This window comes from Nannobrachium achirus, assembly GCF_963921795.1.
Source record: "Nannobrachium achirus genome assembly, chromosome: 13".
NCBI classification, from domain to species: domain Eukaryota; kingdom Metazoa; phylum Chordata; class Actinopteri; order Myctophiformes; family Myctophidae; genus Nannobrachium; species Nannobrachium achirus.
The window spans coordinates 57335679-57360838 of NC_137833.1; positions in this window are offsets into that span (position 1 = coordinate 57335679).

Genomic DNA, 25160 nt, shown 5'->3' on the forward strand with positions numbered 1-25160 from the left:
GTTGAAGGTGGACCCCTTAGTTGAGAGAGAGTTGAAGCAGGGACCCCTTAGTTGAGAGAGAGTTGAAGCAGGGACCCTTTAGTTGAGAGAGAGATGAAGCAGGGACCCCTTAGTTGAGAGAGAGATGAAGCAGGGACCCCTTAGTTGAGAGAGAGTTGAAGAGGGACCCCTTAGTTGAGAGAAAGTTGAAGCAGGGACCCCTTAGTTGAGAGAGAGTTGAAGCAGGGACCCTTTAGTTGAGAGAGAGTTGAAGATGGACCCCTTAGTTGAGAGAGAGATGAAGCAGGGACCCCTTATTGAGAGAGAGTTGAAGCAGGGACCCCTTAGTTGAGAGAAAGTTGAAGCAGGGACCCCTTAGTTGAGAGAGAGTTGAAGCAGGGACCCTTTAGTTGAGAGAGAGATGAAGCAGGGACCCCTTAGTTGAGAGAGAGATGAAGCAGGGACCCCTTAGTTGAAAGAGAGATGAAGCAGGGACCCCTTAGTTGAGAGAGAGTTGAAGCAGGGACCCCTTATTGAGAGAGAGATGAAGCAGGGACCCCCACAACCTGTTCATAGATTCCATATCGTTTCATTGTTTGACAGCACAATCATCAGCGTATTTTGGATTCATGTCAATTTGTGTTTTCAGATATTTAACCACTTGAACCGTCAATACTCAATAAACTTGACCTTTCACTCTGTACTTAGACTGCTCTTTTCCCCCTTCTACGCCAAACCTCTTTGCCAAAAATAGCCGATCTACAAGCTCACAACGCCTCGCGCTGCGAGGCGTTGTGAGCTTGTAGATCTGCTATTTTTGGCTAAAGTTCTCATAGGAGAGATAACAGGCCAACGTTGATCAAAATAACAATTCTTCTACATTCTCTTAATTTTTAGCCTTCTTGTAAATTAATTAATGCAAATGTTTAACAATAATTTAACTCTTGAGAGGATAAAATGGAACCAAATGGTTGGTTACCAACTCTCCATCATTTAGCTGGGGACCACCTGGAACCCCCTCAAGGTCCACAGGTGGTCCCCGGACCACTGGTTGAGAACCACTGCTCTAATGATTACTGTCAGAAATGAAGAGTACACCAAATTTGGTTCCATTGTTTGATTGATTGACTGAGGTAGTATTGCATAGTAAAAGGTACAGTTTCATGACAGTTCACTGACACAAGGTCTGTGAGTGGTTTTTCAGGGCGGTTTCAAAGGATGCTATAGATTTGAACTCCTTTAAGGCCTTCGGTAAGGCGTTCCACATTTTGGTGGTATAGCAGGGGAACAAATTTGATTCTTGTGTACACTCTGAATTACAGACCCGGCTGTAAGGGTCCATTTGGTTCCATTTGTACACTCTCAGAGTTACAGAGCTGTAAGGGTCCATTTGGTTCCATTTGTACACTCTCAGAGTTACAGACCTGTAAGGGTCCATTTGGTTCCATTTGCACACTCTCAGAGTTACAGAGCTGTAAGGGTCCATTTGGTTCCATTTGCACACTCTCAGAGTTACAGAGCTGTAAGGGTCCATTTGGTTCCATTTGTACACTCTCAGAGTTACAGAGCTGTAAGGGTCCATTTGGTTCCATTTGTACACTCTCAGAGTTACAGACCTGTAAGGGTCCATTTGGTTCCATTTGCACACTCTCAGAGTTACAGAGCTGTAAGGGTCCATTTGGTTCCATTTGCACACTCTCAGAGTTACAGAGCTGTAAGGGTCCATTTGGTTCCATTTGCACACTCTCAGAGTTACAGACCTGTAAGGGTCCATTTGGTTCCATGTGTACACTCTCAGAGTTACAGAGCTGTAAGGGTCCATTTGGTTCCATTTGTACACTCTCAGAGTTACAGAGCTGTAAGGGTCCATTTGGTTCCATTTGCACACTCTCAGAGTTACAGACCTGTAAGGGTCCATTTGGTTCCATTTGCACACTCTCAGAGTTACAGAGCTGTAAGGGTCCATTTGGTTCCATGTGTACACTCTCAGAGTTACAGAGCTGTAAGGGTCCATTTGGTTCCATTTGTACACTCTCAGAGTTACAGAGCTGTAAGGGTCCATTTGGTTCCATTTGTACACTCTCAGAGTTACAGAGCTGTAAGGGTCCATTTGGTTCCATTTGTACACTCTCAGAGTTACAGAGCTGTAAGGGTCCATTTGGCTCCATCTGTACTCTCTTGGTGAGCTTGTAGATCTACCATTTTGAGAGAATAAATAAATACCAATCGATATATGAGGTCCCAGCAAATATAAATGAATACAAATAATAGTCAATTATTTAACAATAATAATAAATATATACAAATCTATAGATGAAGTACCAGCTTATATAAATAAATACTACTAATAATGATGTAATAATAATAAATAAATACTACTCATAATGATTTAATAATAATAAATAAATACAGATCAGGTCTCAGCATATATTAATTAAGTGTGCCTGCCATGCAATGCAATGGCAAAACACTTATTGTAATCCGCCATACTTAATTAAGTGTGCCTGCCATGCAATGGCAAAACACTTATTGTAATCCGCCATACTTAATTAATTAAGTGTGCCTGCCATGCAATGGCAAAACACTTATTGTAATCCGCCATACTTAATTAATTAGGGTAGTTAAGTGTGCCTGCCATGCAATGGCAAAACACTTATTGTACTCCCCCATACTTAAGTAAGTAAGTAACGTTCTTGCAAATTTGGTGCGCTAATAACTGCCGCACAATTTACGCCACCGCCGCAATATATACATCAAAACGTGCGGCTCGACCGGGAATGGTGTGATACAACTTTTCTAAGAGAAAAGTTGTATCGTTTAATTGATATTAATTTATTAGTGAATTAATTTTACCCATTGACTTATAATGGGAATTGCAAAAACTCACATTCAATATTTTTTTTCTCGCAAACCATAGGGGCTACAGTTTCAAAACTTAGAGAGGAGATTTATAATGATATCAAGGATTAAATAAAAAATAATTTCGTCAGTTGGCCTCATGGTGGCGCTATAACAGTCCACTTTACCTTTCGGCCTGTAACTCTTGAACCGTGGGTCGGAAAATTAAAATTCCTTTTTCCCTGGATTCCTTGGGTTATGACGCATCTCCTCATATAGGCCACGCCCATTTGCGTCAGGATAGATTTTCCGCCATTTTGAATTTTCTTCAAAATACACTTTTTGCTCCTTTTCCTACATATTTTCTCCAAATGTCACAAAAATCAATACACACGATCTATGGACTCATGCGATAAACATATTTAAACGATATTTTGATAGTCCATACCGTTCTTCTGTAACAGGGTTCCAAAGTTAGCGGGAGGAGCCCGTTTTGTAAGAAGTAGCCATAAATCACAAACGAAACATCCAGTCAACACCAAATTTTAACCACAAGTGGGGGGCGCTATAGTGAACATATACCCAAAAGCATTTCCACTTCGACCCATAGGGGGCACCACAAACGCGCAAAACGTAACCGTTTCATGCCAAAACGTGTTTTTCAGGGGGAATGACTCTCTCAAAACGAAACACTAACACCAACCGCTACACAAGGTTGCACAGACTTAGCGAGCTGCAGGCACACTTAAAATTTCTTAGAAATTTTCTTTTCTAGTTGAAAACTTTAGTTTCTATTTACTTTGTAGATTTACAAGCTCACAATGTAACACATTCTGAGCTTGTAGATCTGCTATTTTCAAAAGATTTTCTTACATTTGAAAACTTGAAATAGGACATTCTGCATAATGAGTACTTTTAAGTACATTTTGATAATTTTACTCTCAAGTACATTTTGAATTCCGGACTTTTACTTGTAACAGAGCTCTTTTCTTCGGTTCACCATGATTGGTCACGATCAAGGAATCAACGCCCGACCGCATGGAATACATGGACGCGCATTCAGCCTGGCTTTACCATCCTGGCTTGACAAAGTCGCTCCTTCTCCATCCTGACTTGGCTTTCGTGGAACCGAATAAGGCTTTGTCAAGTCTAGATTTGGCTTGAATCCTGACTTAGATTATTCACTTTCGTGAGAATTTAATAAATAGATAAATACATTACAGAATCAAGAAAGTTTTATGTCGCTAATTTATTATAATGGATGTAATTTTGTGTGTGTGTGTGTGTGTGTGTGTGTGTGTGTGTGTGTGTGTGTGTGTGTGTGCGTGCGTGCGTGTGTGCGTGCGTGCGTGCGTGCGTGTGATTCCTCTATACAGGGACCAACAGAAGGAGGATCTCAGTGATCAGTCTGATCAGGAGCATCAAACAGATCCGGTGAGTCAGTTTACAACTTAATACGAATTAAATGGAAAATACTTGGCTGGAAAACAATGAAGAAACAGATGTTTTGAACACTATAAGTTTAACTGAATAATAATGTAGTGTGTTATTGTCGGAGGGTTCTCTGGAGCAAGAGAAGACGCTCCACATGGACCTGGAGAGGGCTGAGAGAGTCAACAGGAAGCTGGAGGAGGATCTGAAACGGGCCCAGAAAACCATCAGGGATCTGGAGGATGAGATCAAGAAGTAATGTGGACATGACATGCAGAAAAACCTACCTGAAGAAAGACACTAACATGATGTACTGTTTTCCACTGCAAAATGACACTAACATATATAATGTACTGTATTCCACAGAAAGGACTTTGAAATAGTCCAGCTCCTGAATAAGATTGAAGATGAACACCTTTCTACAGAAGAAGATCAAAGAGCACCAGGTGTTTTGCCAACAGTCAGCAGCATACTCGTGAAATAGAGAAGTACCGTCTGATTATCAGCACCTATAAAAAGTAGTACCACCTGAATACCAGTGCCCACACATCACATAGAGTAGTACCGCCTGAATACCATTACACACTCATCAAACAAGAGTAGGCACCAGCTTAAACATACTGGGTGTGATTTATTGTCCTTAAATGATTAATTCACTGGATGGGGACCACCAGGGTTACAAATGGACCCTTACACGTGTATAATTCTGAAAGTGTCCAAATGTAACCAAATGCCCACTTACATCAAAAGGGGCTCCATGGTCTAATGCCTATCCAACCGGGGGTCCTTCACATGCACAACGTTGAGAATCACAAAGTAAGAGTAATACGTAAGAGTGAATGAGGATTGTCACATGTTAACCTAATATCATGGATTTGAAAGGAACTGGAGGAAGAGATGGAGGTTAAGGTTGAGAAGCAGAGAGATGACCTCCACAGGGATCAGGAGGAGGAGGCTGGTGGAGCCACCGCTGTACAGATGGACATGAACAACAAGCAGGTAGAATAGAATGCATGTGTTATAACCACAGAGTAATGCTTATCCTTTATTCTATACTGAAAGAAAGTAGGAGTCCATGCTGGAGAACTGGTGATTTAATAACAACAATGGATTAAATGAACAGAACATTCTCACACATAGTAGTCCTGTATTGATGAATTGGGGAGGGAAAATGGCAGCTACCCCTAAGTTAAGTGGGGGACATAGAACCTGGAGAACGTATGGATACATACCGTAGCTGGAACAGCAAGCTCAGTGGTGTAGTGTTGGAGTGTTTGGTCTGCAACCCTAAGTTCATGGGGTTTGAATCTTGCTGCAGGTGTGTCTTTTGTTTCCAAAGCACTCCAAAGCACATCGCGACGAATGGTTGTTTTTGATTTACTGTGAGTTTAGGTTTAGGCATAATTGTTTGTGAGGTTATGGTTAGGGTTTTTTGCAGGTCTTTCAGTCCGAGTGTATCAAAAAGGCAACTGGGTTAAGGCAGCAGAAGCTTGTGATTGGCTGTGCAGAGGTGCCAAAAGATATACCTAAACCTAACCTTAACCCAAAACCTGTGGATGCTAACCTGGTGAAATGCTAACCTGCCAAGACTGGTGAAATGCTAACCTGCCAAGACCGACACTGGTGAATGCTAACCTGGTGAATGTTAAACTGGTCGGACCAACGGTGATTAATTAACCCAGTTGCTTTTTTGATACAATCGGACTGAAAGACCTGCAAAAAAACACTCACCCGACCCGTCATATCGAATGGATCTCCATACATTCAACAATCCAAAAAAATGCAAAGTTGTACATGTTACCTTCATGAGAGAAAAACCGGCCCTGCCAACACTTTCCATTGACCAAAACATACTAGAGGTTTGTGACACAGTAAAGGTGCTGGGGGTCACAATTCAAGCTGACTTGAAATGGGACAGCCAGGTGGACTATATGCTGACCTCAGCCAATAGAAAGCTGTTTGTCCTATGTCGCCTCAAGAAATTTGGAGTTCAAGACACAGAATTGGTTTCGATCTACACAGGCTATGTGCGTCCAGTGCTGGAGTATGCAGTCCCAGTCTGGCACAGTCCCTTGACTGTCAACCAGACTAAAAGACTGGAAAGAGTTCAGAAACGGGCTTGCAAAATCATACTCGGCCGGAGATACTCAGGATACACAGAGGCTCTCCGCACCCTCGCATTGTGCACCCTAGCAGAGAGGCGCACCCAACTGTGTCTGGACTTTGCAAGGAAGCTGTTTAAGTCAAACTTCAGAAACTGGTTACCCCCCCTCAGGAAGGAGATCTCTGGTCGCCAAACAAGGAATGGAGATGACCTGGACACTCCAACATGCAAAACTGAGAGATACAAGAAATCACCAATCCCATACATGTGCAGACTCTTAAATGATAATGGATTCTAGATTTGTGTTTTTAGGTTATATGGACTTTTAGATAGGCAAATGCATTTTATGATTTTATGATTTTTATTGTAATCAGCAAAATAATTCAGTGTTTTTTAATGGCACCTGTCTTTTTTAAACATCTGTGATCATGCTGAAAGTTGAATAAACATAAACATAAACAATACATGGAGATACATGCTCATACACATAAAGTAACTGACATCATTGACATAACGGCCCATACAAGGATGTGTTGTGTTTGCACTGCCCACTTCGCACTGGTGCGACTTTTGGTGTAAGTATCATGCAATAACTACATTTGTTTTACTTTTATTCTCAGGGTGATGTAGAAATGACCCCTACCCCCAGTCTCAAGTCCCTGTGTCCGTGTGGTCTGGGTATGTCCACCACTCCATGTGGACACTGCAACACCTGCATCAAGGTCAAAGAATCAAATCAGGAGAAAACAACTTCCGACACAAACCAAGAACCTGCTAAACCAGATGAAGATAAAACCGCCAACAAAAACCAAGAACCTGCTAAACCAGATGAAGAAAAAACTGACAACAAAAACCAAGAACCTGCGAAAGCATCCTTAACCCTCACCCAAATCCTAACTGTACTAGCTGTAATCCTAGCCATAATCCTAGCCTCAACCCGTTATCCGTTCAGCCCTGAGTCAGATCACAAGTTCCATCAATTTGAACCTCTGACAGAGGAATATGAAGGAAAGATGGCTGAGCTGAGAAAGGCAGAGGCTGAAGTTCAGCAGAAGATCCAGGAGAGACAACTGAAGATTCAGGAGGTCAAACACTTGGTAGAGCTCAGCAAGAACGATGGAGACACAGTGATAGCAGACCTCTTCACTGTTAAGTCTTCACTGATCAGCTGTATTGAGAGAAGCCAGACTGAGCTCATTGGTGTGATTGAAGAGAAGCATAAAATAACTGAAAAACAGGCCAAAGGCTTCATCAAAGAGCTGCAAAATGAAATCACTCAGTTGGAGAAGAAACGTTCTGCGCTGAAGCAGCTCTCACACACTGACCACCTCAACCTAGTCCTCCTCCTCCAGGGTGTCCTAACCATCAACACTCTTCCAACCATCAAGGACTGGACAAACATCAAAGTCCATCAGTCTTCATATGTGGGGACTATGAGGACAGCTGTGGCTCAGCTGGAGAAGACACTCAGTCAAGAACTGTGTGGTGAGATGTGGGTGATCCAGAAATATGCAGTGGATGTGACTCTAGACCCTGATACAGCACATCCTGAGATGCGCCTGTCTGAGGATGGAAAACAAGCGAGTCACGGAGACATGAGAAAGAATGTCCCAGACAACCCAGACAGATTCTCTAATTATCTCTTTGTTTTAGGAAAACAAAGCTTCTCCTCAGGAAGGTTCTACTACGAGGTTCAGGTTAAAGGAAAGACTGTTTGGTTTTTAGGAGTGGCCAGAGAGTCCATCAACAGGAAGAGGCCAGACGAAGTGACGCCCAAAGATGGTTACTGGGTTATACTATTGTTGGATGGAAATTTGTATGCTGCTGCTGACCCTGATGTCCTCCTCCCTGTAAGAGAGGAGGTCCAGAAAGTAGGAGTGTTTGTGGATTATGAGGAGGGTCTGGTCTCCTTTTATGATGTGGATGCCAGAGTTCCTCTCTATTCATTCACTGGCTGCACCTTCACTGAGAAACTCTATCCACTCTTCTGTCCCGGGGTTAAACGTGATGGTAAAAACTCTGCTCCTCTGATCATCTCTCCTGTTAGTATGGACTGCATTTGATATCACTTAGTTTTTCTTTCTTTTTTTTCCAATTACTGTTTATTGTATTGTATATTCACACACTGGGTTCCCAACATGCACACGTACACCAAATAAACATCATACACAAAAAGGGAAAAACTAAAACAATGCAAACATGAATACACAGAGAGAGAAGAGTCCAATGACTATTTTTAAAGGTGTGTGTGTGTGTGTGTGTGTGTGTGTGTGTGTGTGTGTGTGTGTGTGTGTGTGTGTGTGTGTGTGTGTGTGTGTACGTACGTACGCAAGTATGAAGTGGAGAGGTAAGTCGTTGCTATCAGGTGGAAACCTTTTATGTCCAAAACCATCAATTTTTAATATTGTTTTAATAACATTTTAAAATGGTGAAATATAAGATCATAGGTGCAGCTATATTCCACTTTATGTATGCTCACTGTATTAAAAATACAATAAGTGAACATACAGTAGACAGCTTAACTCCTTGTACATCTTGATGGTAGAATGCTCTGCTCCCCTCACCTCTCCATTGTTTTTTATTACAATATGTTTTGTATTGTTAATAGCCTACTGAATAATTGAGGGATTGAACCAGAATGTACTGTTAATAAAGGATGCAATCAATCAAGATCTGCATGGTTTTGACAGAATGTCCTGTCCATCAAGGGAAGCTTACGGTGGAATATAGCCTCCTAGTGTTTGTTCAGTAACCGGGGTCTCCCCATTTCTCCAGCTCTTAAATAATAAGCAGAAAATATAGTATTTTTCTCCCCCCAGGTCCATGGGTTGCCAATTCTATCCAATCTGGAGAAATCAGCATCAATTATGTAGTGTTCCAGTTTACATTTTGTCTGCTCATGTCTTTGTTTCATCATTTCCCATTTCAACTGTTAATGTTGAATCCTGTTTGAGTTCTCTCTCCTGATTGGATGACATTGGTAGGGCCTAAGGCAAACCTGAATATGCAGTTTCACATTATGAAACAGGCTACATTTTACTAAAGCAGCAATAAATCAATACAATTGCAAATCTTATCAAATGAGGGTTCATGGACTAATGTATATCCAACTTCACTGGAACGTTAGAGTGATGTCATACAGTACTTGTAAAACAACTGAATTCGTTTTAGCTCAAAACCCTGGCAGAAGTGGATGTTTTTATGCACAAGTTGACAACATTTTCCTCTCTGGATTATTTGACACTTGACAGCATAAGAAATAGGATGTGTGAGTGAGTGTGTGTTAAGAGTGCGAGAGTTGGCAGCTGTGTATTAAATACACTTTTCGCGCAAATAGTTTTTTTTATCAGGAGTAATATATATATATATATATATATATATATATATATATGAATGATGAGAAGGAATCAAAAGGTAGGCCTAATGGTAACTCCAAGGCAAATAAATTAAATTGTTTGGGAAATGTGGATGAGATAGAATAGTAGGATGCTTTCCATGCCCCTTGATTTAAACACAGCGGTCCTACTAGAACCAGTTAATACAATAATACATTTTATATTTACTCGTAAGATGCCTCAGGGCGACATGCGCCAATTCTTGACCATCTGGCCAGTGATATACGTATATTGGACCAGTTACACATATATGGAGATTCCTGCATGATAGTCAACAATGTGATGTCATATGTGTACTGACTGACTGACTGACTGACACAGACAGAGACAAGCTGCGACATTTCTCATGGTATACTGCGACCTTCGGTCGCAATAATTAACTTTACTTTGAAACAAATATCAAAGTGCTTTCTTCCCCAGCAAGTTCAAATATTGAATATCCGACCTATTTTATCCTTGTTTTTCTCCCCCCCCCCCCCCCCCACCATCTATTTTAGCCTGCTCTAAGCTAGCTTGTACAGTACTTTATTTTTTTTAATTCACCCTTCTTTACCACTGTAAACTTGTGAATTGACAATAAAGAGGATTCTCAATCTCAGACTATTACAATCAGTCTTGTCGCTTATAGTATAAAGCTTGTGAAGGTATCTCTTGCAACATGTTTATAGCTTGTAGATCTGTCACTTTTTGTCAAGTGAGTGGAAATGATGCATGACTTGCTGCATGAGCAGTCTGCAGGCAGTGTCACATTGCAATAATAATAAACCAAGTGTGTTTGCAGCTCTGTGTTTATTTCATAGTTTCATACTGGAATGTGAGCTGGACAAAAAGCAGACTCTGCAGAGGGCGGTAATCCACTAAGGATGTTTTACTTCTTTTAAATAAATATAAATCATATGAGGATTGCCCTGGCTGATGCTGACAATCACGCTGCAAATGTGAACACAATAACAGAGCGCAGAAATACAATATAAATTGCAGGTGCTGTATGAAAAACAAATAACAGCACACTTTGTGCACACGCATATGCATCACAAATAGTGGTTTAGTACTGACAAGAGCCAACTATTCATATTTCTGCCAACTCCCCCATTCGCCAATCTCCAACTAGCATGGTGGTGTTACGGTCAAATTGGTAACCTGACAATCATGTGACCATCTTGTGGACTTCACAATTTAGGCTTTATGCAGAGTGCAAGGTAATAAACAGCAAATGCAGAGAGACAGTGTAGTGCCTCATTAATCTAGGATCATTGGTAAACCTAGAATCAGTCTAAACAGTGTAATATAAAAATCTATAAAATGTACATTGAAACTATACAAACTATGGGATGCCATGGTCAACAAATGAACCTGGTATATGTCTAACAAACATGCAATCTAAATAACATTTTAACCGTTGCATAAAACTGCATGGTCTCTTCACGTAAAATCAATATCCGAAACGTAAATCACTGCCGTTTGTTTTTTAAACCTATAGGGGGTGAGGACTGGGCGTTGCCTTGCAAAAATCGTCCACTTCCGCCCGCCATGTTCGTTGCTATCTTTCTTGTGAGACTCTTGGATAAAAGGAAGCGATGACCGGAGAACAGCATTGACAGTTCGCTGGTTGTAGACAAGATGGATTGGTCAATGCAAGTGTACTACTCTATTACAAGTCGAAGTCCAGTAGGCCTATTCAAAAAGGTGTTTGGCCCACATATTGCCTAAGAAGACCTCACTGTGCGTTACTTTGACGTCTCACAAGAAGGTCGCAGATTTTGGCAGGTCACCAATTTCACTGCAACACCGGCATGCTGGAGTAACGGAGCAGGCCAGGCGGCAGGAATTTGAGTGTTGCAATTTGGCTATTAAGGAGTGTTGCTTGCGGGAGATCCATGATAAAGTGGTGAGCTGGTGCTCAGTCAAACAGAGCCAGGAGGCTCCCTGTGCCACATGGAGGTACTGTACAAAGCCGTTCAACAGCCGACAAACTCTCTTATTATGATTTATGCATTTGTACACGGTCGGCAAAACAGAATTCTTACTTATTGTAGCACATTTTGCACATTCTTAGGAGAGGATCTCCTTTCTGTGCGAATCCAACCATTCTCAAGTCCTTTTTTATTGAATTTTATCAATTTGACGTGTAGCCCTAGTGATGATTAAGAGGCTTTTGTGACGCATGCCAACCTGGAATGTTCATTTCAACAATATCCTAAGTAACTCAATAAGTTCTGTTACAAATGTGACCCACCTAGAATGTAGTCACATTTTTGTGTTGGTTTATTTATTTTATTTTGTGATTTGAATTAGTTTTGGGAGCTTTAAGTGTCAGTGTAGTATTGGAATTCATCTTCAGTAAGGTCAGTAGGTGGCAGTAGCGGAGCGTTTTCCCAATTCTCCCTCAGAGGAGCTTATTACCTGCAGCAGACCTGAAGCTCACCCTCATTCTGATGAGAGCAACCAGTCTGTTAACAACAAGAACGTTCTGTGTGTTTTACAGGTTAGTTTTGGTGCATCAACTCACTGAATGATATGTGATTATTATAATAACATTAATGACACATTCTGATGGTGGAGCCTAACTCCAAAGTGTTTATAAGATGTGGTTATTGTTAGTGAGTGAATCCACTGCAGAACACATAGTGTGGCTGACTATAGCAATGAACGCAAAATGGCAATGTCCGTGCACAAAGGAACATGTGAATCTTAGTTCAGACTCCCAAAACTACAGCTCCCGTTTTTGTATGCTTTTGTACAGTATTTTGGTGTGATAGTGTGTGTTTTATAAGAAGTTTGACCTGCTATTTTATTGTATTTGGACATGGTTTCTACAAGTTCAGCTCTCAGGATTAATAATTAAATATTACAGTTAAGCAGAGTAACTTAAAGCTGCTATGCGGTAAAATGGAGAAGAATGAGAAAAGTATTATTGCTTAAATGAATATTGCTAAGTGCATTGAATTAAAGGTGAATATTCCTGAGATGGACAAGACAACTAATGAAGGTCTGATTATGGGTACTTTATTGTATGTTTTGAAGTAATGATGAGAACCGGTTTGCTATGGTGAAAATATATGGGAAGAACATGCAGTATTGTAATGGTAAATATAACTCCAGTGATACAGTGATGTTAATTGAGTGATTTTGTGAAAACAGAGATTAAGATAAAGGAAAAGACATTGAAATATAATACTAACTAACAAAAGAAATGGGAAATGAAGTGAATTGTGGATTTGTGATTTTTGTGAATAAATTCTGATGAGAGCAACCAGTCTGTTAACAACAAGAACGTTCTGTGTGCTTCATTCTCCTGTTTTACAGGACATTAATAACTGATTGCTTGTCCTGGCTACCTGGGTCCTGCAACACAAACACATGCCGTACCAAAAAAAAAAGAAAAAAAGAAAGAAAAACACTCCATTCCATGGCACTTTTTCAAGGCATAAGAGCCTCATTTCTCCCATCATGACTAGCGGTGGGGCGGTATCGTCATTTTGTTATCGCGGTTACCGTCTTCCCATTTACCGCCGGTATTGCGGTAATTACCACACCCCCGTATCTATTAATTAAGGTTCGGCGATAAGCCAAAATATTGCAATCGTCTTCCCAAAAGTCGCCTCTCCACAGCCTGACTGCCCGAGTTATACTGCCCCGTACAGCACAGCGGGTATGGCTTTGAAAGGAGCAGATCTACAAGCTCACAACGCGTCGCGGAGCGTTATGAGCTTTTAGATCTGTGCACTGTCGGGTTACCATAGTAACGTAGGCTACTTGGGCTTTTCAGACACAGACAGCTGTGTGTGAACAAACCAGAAGAGAGACGGGTAGTCACTTGGGCTTTTCAGACACAGACAGCTGTGTGTGAACAAACCAGAAGAGAGACGGGTAGTCAGATCGTGTACAGTGATTCTGTAAACTCAAGTCTCAACTCGCAGTGATTGAGTGCTGATATACAGGTTTTACTTGACTTGACAGAAAAGGTTATAAAATCGCCGACGGAGCACAACGCGCGACGCGGTGGAAAAAGTAAAATATTTTCATTTTTGGTTTTAGTCCACGCTGCCCGCGCTCCGCCCGTAATCCGTATGAATAAAAAAGAAACTGCCACAAGCCAAGGTACTGCCACAACACAGGGTATGTATTAACATACTTGTGTCGTGTGGATTACAGAGAAAGTTTACGCTGCTCCGTGCTCCCTACTACAAGGCTGCTGCTGCCCTCTTGAAACAACTTGTATGTGTTTTTAATTTGACCGTACCTGTAAGTATAATCATTGTTTATGTATTTGTACTGTGCCTCTTATTTGCACATCAGCTGAAGTGGTGAATGTTGGGGAGGGAGGGTGGGTGAGGGTGAGCAAGCTATCCGTGTAAGAATGTATCTGTATCCCTGTCCTGTATGTATGTATGTATGTTTGCCTGCTGTTCATGTTTTTTGTATGTCATGTTCCTATGGGTCCCTCTTGAAATGAGATGCTGCATCTTAATGGGGCTTTCCTTCAATAAAATCTTACAAATCTGTGTAGGTCTCCGAGTGACGTATGTGGCTTCCAAACATGTGGTACACGGCCCAGAGCAGAGCGGCATGGAGCGCATGTGGTCCTCGCTTCTCCCCTGTTTTAAAACTTGCTTGTTTTCAATAAAAAAAATAGACAATTCTTTTGTCTTTTTTGACCGCGCTAAGGACCCTGACACCGCGGTAGGCCTTGGTATACCGCGGTACGGCGGTTACCGTCCCCAACCCTAATCATGACCACCGACTGTCACTGGCTTATCTGTGATTTGTGAAAGTCTGAAAGTCTTGAAAGTCTGGCCTCAGGTCTTAGTGGGTACTACTAACTAACTAATATCCTAAAACTAGCTATCTACAAGTGTCATAAGCTTGGAGCAGCTTGTGAGCAGCTGATTCGTCAGGGCGTCCTGGAGCACGTGATGTCATGATGAACAGGCGTTACACGGAGAAATGAGTCCATGGTAAAGATTTTGAAATATTAATAAAAATACAATTTAAATAAATTTTAAATTTGAACAATACAAAGTTCTTATTTTGTTTCTGCAATGTGCGATGAAAGCAGTAACTGTACTGATAAGAACCAATTATTCATATGGCTATGTCATCAGGTTTTCTTCTGAATATTTAAGAGACACTGATTTCATTTCGGGGAGGTGTTTCCCAGGGGGAAAAGAGGTAGTCACTAGTCGGTGATCCTCTAGTCTGGTGGATTGAGACGAAAATCGTTCACTTTTTCGTAAAAGTATGAAACTTGGTACACTGGAACAGTTTGGGGCTCTGAAAATGTTCAGATATTTGGTACACATACCTATAGTCATGATAAAGACAGATCTGTCTGATACAATAACACCCTCTACCTAGTGGAGACATTTGCTCCGAGGAGCACTTTTTCTAATTAAATTAGAAAAACCACAAGATAGAAACAGATCAAATTTTGATCTGTTTCTATCCTGTGCTTTTCTCATTGCTCTTCCTTTCCTTTATACAAAACATAATAAATATAACCCACTTTACATTGTAAACCTGTGACCAATAAAGCTGGTTCTGAACCAAGTGGTTAATGTGCATGCAACGTGTTGCTGATTTCCTCAAACGACTGTATATCTTACAGTCCAACCGACCAAACACAAACACACCTAGTTAAAAAAAGAAGTGAGGTTAGCAGCTGACAAGCAATTAAGTAATTTAGATCCTATTTCATATCTAAACCTGAAGGAAGTCAAATGTCGTTTAAAGAAGCTGTGCCACTGGGGGATGCGCGGGGGATGCAAGGCTGATGTCACACTGGGCTGCCCCTCCCCCAGGCAGCCATCTTGACAGGGTAGGGACTAGCTAGTAGCAGGACTTGACATTAACTTTTTGAGGCACAGTGTCCTCTGGACAAGTACATTTCCCATTCACTTGTCCAGTCCATTCACAAAAGTCACTTGTTAATTTTTATTGTATTTCATTTGTATTTATTAGTTTGGTGATAGCCAAAACTCTTTACCTACCTCCGGGAACTCGCTTTGACAGTCACGTGGGCATGGGAAAGTGATAAATGTCCCCTGATGAGGACACGCGGGCGGCGTTCTAGGCTGCCTCCATGTATTCCATATAGAGCGCCGCCCGTGAGCGGCCACAGCATGTGGAATCGAGCGCTCCTCCTTTAGTGGGCTTTGCTAGTTGCTCCAAGTAGCCCCCCTTGTTTGGTTTGGGGAAGGCGATAAATGTGTCGGAAGGTGGATGGGCGGGCGGCGCCAGGCTGTCTGCACGTATGTTAGTGCCCTCGCCATAGCATAGATGTGGAATCGAGCGCCACAGCCTGAGTGGGCTGAGTAGCCCTCCCTTCTTTATCGGGAGTGTGTCGCTGTTTCTACATGTCATGTTTCGACACCCTACTACGGAGGGTCGAAATGATGGTCGTTCGAAAGAGCGCGATTTTGCCCCTACTAACGCCCCAAGGCCGACCGGACAGTAATGGCGGACCACTGAAGTGAGGAGACGCGAGCGATTCATTACAAAGCAAGGTTTGTTACATTCCCACTATTGTTTACCATATAGTCTACTTAATGTACAGTATAAAGCTTGATATTGTTGTTAAGATGTACGTTTGTGAAGCACTGTTGTGTACAGCTTCGGGAATCGATTGGTACGTTTAACTGTTCCCTAACGTTAGTACCCTAAAGTACATTGCTAACACGTTAGCTGGCTAGCTATGTAGCAAACACCCTATGTTGTCACTGGAAATGACTCGAGGAATGCGTTATTATAGCTAGGAGGACAACGTTCGTTATCTCTGCAATTCGTCTTTTTATGCAATATCACAAGTTATGGTTCGGGAGGGGGGAACGTAATGGAGTGAACTGAAGTTTTAGCTAGCAGGCGCTCTGCCAGGAAGCAGGCTCATAATCATATTATATTGGCAAGTGCCCTAAACACATCAGAGTTTACTGTCTTTATCAGCCATGTCTTAGATGAAGCCCTGACAATTATAAACAAAGCATTTGGTGCAGTTTCCATTTAGCTGTCATAAAGTTTGTCTGTTAGCCTCCGTTAGCATGTTTGGCTAGCGTCTATGTAGTAACACATTGGTAAGTGCTTCTAAATCAACAAAGTTAACATTTTTCATTAGCCAAGGCTTAGTTAGGAAATCGAAATGAGTTATGAGTGCATGTGTTGCTTATTTTTCTTTTTTTATTTAATTATGACCCAAGTGACAGGGCACACAAAGAGAGGAGAATTCATAAAATCATATAATATTGTTAAGTGCCCTAAACACATCAAAGTTTACTGTCTTTATCAGCCAGGTCTTAGATGAAGCCCTGACAATTATAAACAAAGCATTTGGTGCCGTTTCCATCTGATTTAGCTGTCATAAAGTTTGTCTGTTAGCCTCCGTTAGCATGTTTGGCTAGCGTCTATGTATATGGTCCTTGAATGGAGTCATACAGGCTTCTGGGACACTAGGTGACATGTTTAATGTCCATTTGGAGTGGGGATAAGTGAGGTTGTATGATGTATCAGAAACAAGCCTAGGTTCAGCCTGCTGCTGCTCAGAGTCAGATGCAATACATGATTTAATTTCCATCTCTGCCCATGCAGGCAGATCGACAAGCTCACACTGTTATAATGAACAATAACAACAACAATAACAGCCATTTGAAAATAGCTGATCTACAAGCTTAAAACAGTGTGAGCTTGTCGATATGCCATTTTCAAAACAATACACATCTTGCATGGGCAGAGATGGAAATTAAATCATGTTTTGCATCTGACTCTGAGCAGCGGGACCGTACCTATGTTCCCCAGGTTCTATGTCCCCCACTTATCCCCCAAACAAAGGTATTATGTAAGGTTCTATGTTCCCAATCAACAAAAAAAAAGGTTCTGTGTTCCCTGCTCATCCAAAAATAACTCAAAACACACAATGGAACATAATGGGGGGAAATTACAAATACTAGTCAGGGGGGAACTAGGGACATCTGGGCACCATGTTTGTGTTATGACTGGGCATCTGGACGAGTGGGCACCTGGACATCTGGGCACTAGGTAGGGACATGTGGGCATTTGGACGAGTGGGCACCTGGAAAAGTAGGCACTTAGGGGTGGAGACATCTGGGCACTAGGAGCACCTGGACGAGTGGGCACCTAAATTAGGACTGCCCACATGTTCTTAGTGTCCAGATGTCCCTGCATTTGAGTTGGGAACATACTGTATACCTTTTTCTTGCTATTGGGCACATAAATCCTTTTTTTGGTTGAGCGGGGAACATAGAACCTTTTTTGTGGGGGTAAGTGGGAACACAGAATGGGGTCCACCCTATGTTCCACAGAATCTGGGGAACATAGGACCTGTTTTGTGTAAGCGGGGAACATAGAACCTTTTTTGTGGGGGTAAATGGGGAACAGAACCTGGGGAACATAGGTACAGTCCCCACCCAAAAGGGCATAACATGATTTAATTTCCATCTCTGCCCACAACAATGGCAGTATAGTACTAGCTTGCTCCGGCTTGTTTACAGCATGCAACTCGCTGCATTGCTCAACCCATGCCAACTGTCACCTATGTCCTGTTATAAATTGCATTAGGCCTATCATTTATATTAGTCCAAGTGAATGGCAGCACTGTATATCCATAATAATATGAGTTAGATGACGTCCAATGTGTTAAATTGTGTATTAATTCACTTTTTTTTTCTTTACTTTGTTTTTATTTCAGAGATTTTGCCCCTTCCATCGACAGACCAGCACCACCTGCTCCAGGAGGAGCTGGTGGTGTTGAGGCTTTGGAGCCTCAGGCTGAGGCTGCTCTGTCCATGCAGCCACTGGTCCCCTTCATGGCAGCCACTGGTCCCCTTCATGCTTCCACCACACTGCTACACTACTGGCTGTGACCGCCCTTCCCCTTCTCCTCTCACGGCTGTTCAACCCCACGTTATCCAGCAGGCTAATGCCACTAGCCGGGGACCCAGTCACCAAAATGGGAGGGGACATGTGATTTTCTGCCGTGCTTTTTATTTCTGTTTTACCTATTAGATTGGTCATTAAGGTCCACAGAATGAGTGGCCTGCTCTGCTGGAAACATCGCGAAAAAAAAGTTATGGCCATTTGTATATTCACTGTCCCATTGACTCCACTAGAAATATTTAAAAAAGGAAAAAAAAAGTCAGCATGTGAGGGGTCAAACTGGGGGTTTTCATGATCCTGAATCCATTGCAAGCATTTGTTTTGCATGAAAAACATTCCTTGGGCTAGATTTCGGCCCCCCAAATACTGTGAAAAGTGATGAGTTATCACCTTTTTCCACTTTTCACAGTTTTGGGCTGCTGAAAGTTAACGCAAGGAATGTTTTTCATGCAAAACAAATGCTTGAAATGGATTCAGAATCAAGAAGAACCCCTAGTTTGACCCCTCACATGCTACTTAAAGCACATGTATTTTATTTTTTTAAATATTTCTAGTGGAGTCAATGGGACAGTGAATATATTTTTTTCGCGATGTTTCCGGCAGAGCAGGCCTCTCATTCTGTGGACCTTAATGACCAAACTAATAGATAAAACAGAAATAAGAAGTATGGCAGAAAATAACATGTCCTACCCTATTCCTTGAGCTTTTCACAACTCCATGCTATGCTGCTGGCCATCTTCTCTCAACAACAGTTTAACTGCCTTTGTGGAAATCTACTAGGAAGACCCCCACATGTTTTTGATGGATGTGGCAACCTCATCATATTAACAGGAACCGATGAACTTGTCCCACACCTAACTGTCATATACTGTATTATTTATAAACGAATGTCTGACCACCATCTTGTGAGAGAGCTCCAACCATGAAACGGATTGGATGTGTTTACTGTACTGTTAACTTTTGTCTGTCTCTCTCAAAATATAGTAAATTACACTCTGAGAGGAGAAGGATATAATGTGTGATGTCTTTACTGTGGTTGTATCATCAGTTTACATAGTTTCAAATATATTCATAACATTTTGCCTTTCAATTGATCACATCCAATGAGATCTTCAGGCTCCATCTCTATTCAAAATGCACATTTTCAACCGGCTGTGTCTTTTTCAATCATCTTTTCCTAGAACAGTGATCACAGCAGGACAATTTATAAGGAAAAGTGTCATGTTTTACACTACATTTGTGCATTTCCAGAGGTTAGCTGACATTTGGTGGGTCAACACTACGCACGATCATTGTCATTTTGTGTCCACAACTGTACTGATTTCCCCATACATTTTAAGCAGATTACCCCCCCACCCCCCTGCCGCTTAACGCATTAAGAAAACAACAATCACCAAAACTTAATATTGAATATTTAAATTCTAGTTTAGTGACAAATAACACCCCTCCATAGTCCATAGTCTACATACAGCAATAAGCTGCTAGGAGCGTCACAGAAAAAGTGAAACCAAAAGCCAAAAGTGCATTTAAAATGTTCCTTAGAGCTAGTGCGCTGCACGCATGCATTGAGGCTCAACTATATATATATATATTTTGCGGTGCAGAAAGGCTCATAGACTTTAGGCTTGTCCAGTTGTCTGGGACAACTAATAAATCTTTATGAACAAGTTAATTAAAAATGTACTTGACACTGGGTGAAAAATGGGTTACAAAATCATGGGATAAAGGTTTAAGATCTACTTGTGGCATTTGGTTTAACTTTTTCTGTGATGCTCCTATAGTGTTAATTTTGTCAACTAAAACTAAGACGAAAAATGTTATTCGTTATACCTTTTTTCACTAATGAAAAACGGAAAAAAAAGAAGAAAAAAAACGAGCTAAATGTACTGACAATTTCTTCAAAAAATAAAAACTTTAAACAAACTAAGCCCTGATTACTAAAACTATGACTAAGTGTACTGACAATTTCGTCGACGAATAAAAACAAATACAAAACTAGAAGCAGTGCTCTTCCGAGCACAGGTCTCCACCAGGCCGTGCGTCCTGGTGGTGCTACTGTATTATAGGCCAATGTAAAAAGGGTGGCATGTGTTCTATCACCTTAGATCTTTCATGGCAATCGGACGCTGCATGCATGATTTGAAGTATTGTTCCAAAAATATGTTTTGCTAAAGTCTACCTGCTGGTGGCGCTATAACAAGCCAATGTGAAAAAGGTAGCATTTGTTCCTTGACCTAGTGGGAATATGTGTGGCAAATTTCACGGTAATCGCAAGCATGGTTGATGATTTGAGGCATTTTGTTCAAAAACGGAGCAATCCTGCAAACTTTGGAAGCTAATATTAGCCAATCAGGATGGAATATGAAATATCAGACGGATCGTACTTGATCACATGACTATAGAGATACTGTGTACCGATTTGCGTGATTTTTGGATAAAATCTCAAGGAGTAATATCCAAAAATGCATTTTACATAAGTCGGCCCAAAGGTGGCGCTATAAAAGGCTGATGTGAAAAATGCAGGGCAAAGGTTTATCCTTAGCCTCTAGGGAGTGCGCTTACAAAGTTTGAAACTGATCGGTGGAGTTATAGGTAAAACCACAAATTGGCCTGTTATAGCGCCACCATGAGGCTGATTTAAAAAAAATTAAGTGGCATTTCTTCCTCGGCCTAGTGGGAATGTGTGTGTGCGATTTCATGATAATTGCACTTTGCGTTTGTGATTTGAGGCATTTTGTTCAAAACGGCTCAATCCTACAAACTTTGGAAGCCAATTTTAGCCAATCAGGATGGAATATGCAAATTCGGATAGATCCTTGTCGATCACATGACTGTCGAGATACTGCCTACCGATTTGTAGGATTTTTGGACAAAATCTGTAAGAGTAGTGCACAGAAATGTGTTTTGCAAACATCGGCCACTAGGTGGCGCTAGAAAAGGCCCATTTGAAAAATTTAGGGCAGAGGTTCTAGATTGGCATCCAGGGAATGTGTGTGCTCACTTTGGCAGCGACCGGGCCAACGGCGACTGAGATTAGGTGCTCACAAACTGCGAGGACGCACGGACGCACGCACGCACGCACGCACGCACGCACGGACGGACACACGGACGGACGGAGGGGAAAACATACTCTCCCCCATGCCTTCGGCTGGTGGAGACAATAATACAGACAGATGTTAGGCTGTACTTGTTAACCTAATTGTTGTACTGGGTTGGTTGAAATAGAATCATGGTTCTATAACCAGCTAGCTAGTAGCAGGGCTTGACATTAACTTTTTGATGCACTGTGAGTGAGTGAGTCACTGGTCAATTTGCCATTTCAGTCTTCTTTTTTGACAAATAAATAAGACCCCCTTGGCCCTCTCACTCCACAGTCCATAGTCTGCATACAGCAAAGCTTCTAGAGTTGATTTTATGAGCCATTTCTTTTAAAATGTCAGTCTTAGTCCAGTTTCAATCACCCTTGTTAGTTTTTATCACATTTGGTCAACCTCATCCTGTCTTTATTTAGTCAAGTCTTAGTCGACTAAAAGTCAAGCCTTTTAGTATTTATCTTAGTCCAAGACAAGGTAATTTTAGTTAGTCTCGTTTTAGTCAACAAAAACTGTTTAGTCTAGTTTTAGTCAGGACGACATTTTAGTCTAGTTTTAGTCAGGACGATTATTTTACCCCTTTACATTTTTTGTCAGCAAATAATATAGAACATATTATCCATCTTATCTAAAATGATTTCATATAGCATTTTCTCGCATCCTTTTGATGAAAAACACATTTTAAGGGATACAGTACAATACATTACAACAACACCACACCTGGTTATAGAACCATATTTCAACCAACCCAGTACAACAGTTAGGTTAACAAGTACAGCCTAACATTGTCTGGTCAGAATCACCAGCTCAGTACCTTTTATTTTGTATTCGTTTTTATTTGTGGACGAAATTGTCAGTACACTTAAGCCCCTTTTCGACTGCAGTTTTAGCACCACACCACACCACACCACACTACACCACACCACACCGCACCACATAAAAATATCTACATTTTCCATTACAAAAAAGTACCCCTATCGGTAAGAAACAAATTGACCCTTTTAACTGTGATTATAATACAATATAAATTTGTATTACAACTATCCTAATTATAATGCACTGTAATGGATTATAACTGTGATTATAATACATTATAAAGTATTAATGTATTACTATGATAATTAAAATACACTATAATAGATTATAATAGTTGTTATAACACAATAGAATCTATTATCATGTATTACAACTATATCCTGGTGGTCTAAATGAAAAGTCAGTGAGTGATCAGTCATTATGAAGTGTTTGGCCCTATTTGGCCTAGCTCAGACCTACTCTAGAGTGGATACTTTTTAGTACCCCGTTTAGTACCACTTTCACACCACTCTACCCAGGTCCTTGTAGTGGAAAACCTGGCACAAGTGGGCGGTGTGGTGTGGAGTGGTGTGGAGTTGGGCCAGTGGAAAATGGGCTTTAGTCATAGTTTTAGTAATCAGGGCTTAGTTTGTTTATAGTTTTTATTTGTAGAAGAAATTGTCAGTACATTTAGTCTTAGTTTTAGTCATCAGCTTAGTTTTTTATTTCGTTTTTCGTTAGTGAAAACAGGTAGTCGACTAACATTTTTCGTCTTAGTTTTAGTTGACAAAATTAACACTATAGGAGCATCACAGAAAAAGTTAAACCAAATGCCACAAGTAGAGCTTAAACTTAAAGTTTTAGGGGTGCAGGAAAAAATCGATTCGTGTTTCTAACATGGCAAGATTCGGAAATCGATTCTCATTTTCCAAAAATCGTTTTTTTATTAGATAATATTTATTAGATATCATGATTTTCATGATTTATTATTTTATGATTTTTTATTACGATAATTTATTAGATATTATGTTGTGTTTGTATTAGTTAAAAGAATGTGTGCAAGCATGAATAAATCAGATATGTTGTCTTGGATTTACCTTTGTGTGTTTACATTATTGCAATAAGTTGATAAAACCTTTACAATTATAAAAGCTACGTAAATTTACTCTGCCTTCATGCCAAGCATCTATGGCAAAGGGCCATACAAATATGAGTTATTAAAAAAAGAATTGGTCAAGTCAAGTGGCTCAAATTGCCCCAGATCCAAGTCTAGTACTGTCAGTTTAATGCTGCTAATAAAAAAAAATGCAAACATAGATTACGTCAATAATTTAGTTAACTCATTTGTAGCCGATCCCGAGAATACTCGCGAAATATACGCGAGTATTTATAGTGCCGATCCCGCGAATACTCGCAAAATATACATACAGTAAAGCTGGCCTGGCTACCTACCGATCCGGTGAAAAGCCCTGGCACTGGTGGTGCCGCTGATTCATCATCATCGCGCATCCACGTGCACACAATAGTGATCCCTTAACATGGAAGCCAACGGTCTTTCTCATCTTTGATGTCCATTTTCTCCAAAAAACACTTTTGATGCCAAGGATGGCATTGGATTCTCGCTAAAATAGTACAAGCTGAAAGGCATCGATCCGCCATTACTGTTTACGCTTTGGACGACAAAACTTCTGGGTAAATTTCAAAAGGTCGTCAAGTAGGAATTGTGAGCGCGATCTACTTCTGGCCTTCAAAATAAGAGACTGGCCGCGGACGGAGCAGGCGAACGGCAGCTTGGACTTTTAACCCGTTCATGTCTGGAGCACTAAATGGGTTTTAAAAGAAAACTAACAAAAAGTGTCAGGCCTTTATTATTGTCAATAATAAAGGCAAGAATTATTGTCAATAATAAAGGCAAGACAGCAAACAATTATGGAACAATGATTCACAGAACTTTTAAAATGCACTTCAAGTCAAGTTTCACATGCTGTATGTTGCACATTTCAGTTCTCTCAGTTCACTGTTTTCGGGTAACTTTCAGTCAGATGATTTGTGGGTTGTCTGGGTGTATTTGCAAGTTCCTTGTCTTTAACAAAAAAAAAAGTACAGTTTTTGCTAAAGGGACAAATACACAGTTAAAATATTGCTGACAGCACTTGATCATCTGGTCAGATGATTTGTGGTTTGTTCTGAACGCGTATTTGCAAGTTCAAATAAGGAAGGGAAACCACGTGACCGCCGGGAACGGCCATGACGCTCCCTGATGCTCTCCATGGGTGCCAGAACTCGCACCGAAAGTGCAATGAAATACGTGTGAAATACATGCTGTATGATTTCAGTTCCTTTTTATTTCTCAGTTCACTCTTTTTCTGGAAACTTTCGGGTCAGATGATTGGTGGTTGTCTGGGTGGCCTTTTGTCTAGGCCACCCAGACAACCACAAATCATTGTTTTTCCTAAAGGGACAGATAAATAGTTAAACTAGAAATACTGTTCCTTCGAAACAGTGTGGGCTCGCTTCCACCCAAAAAATAATAGTAAAAGGTATCAAGGTCCAAGGCAAATGCTCTCTTTCATTTTACTGGTAATGGTAATGGAAAAACAATGTAGAGAAGCAGTGTTATTACATGAACTTAACGGTATG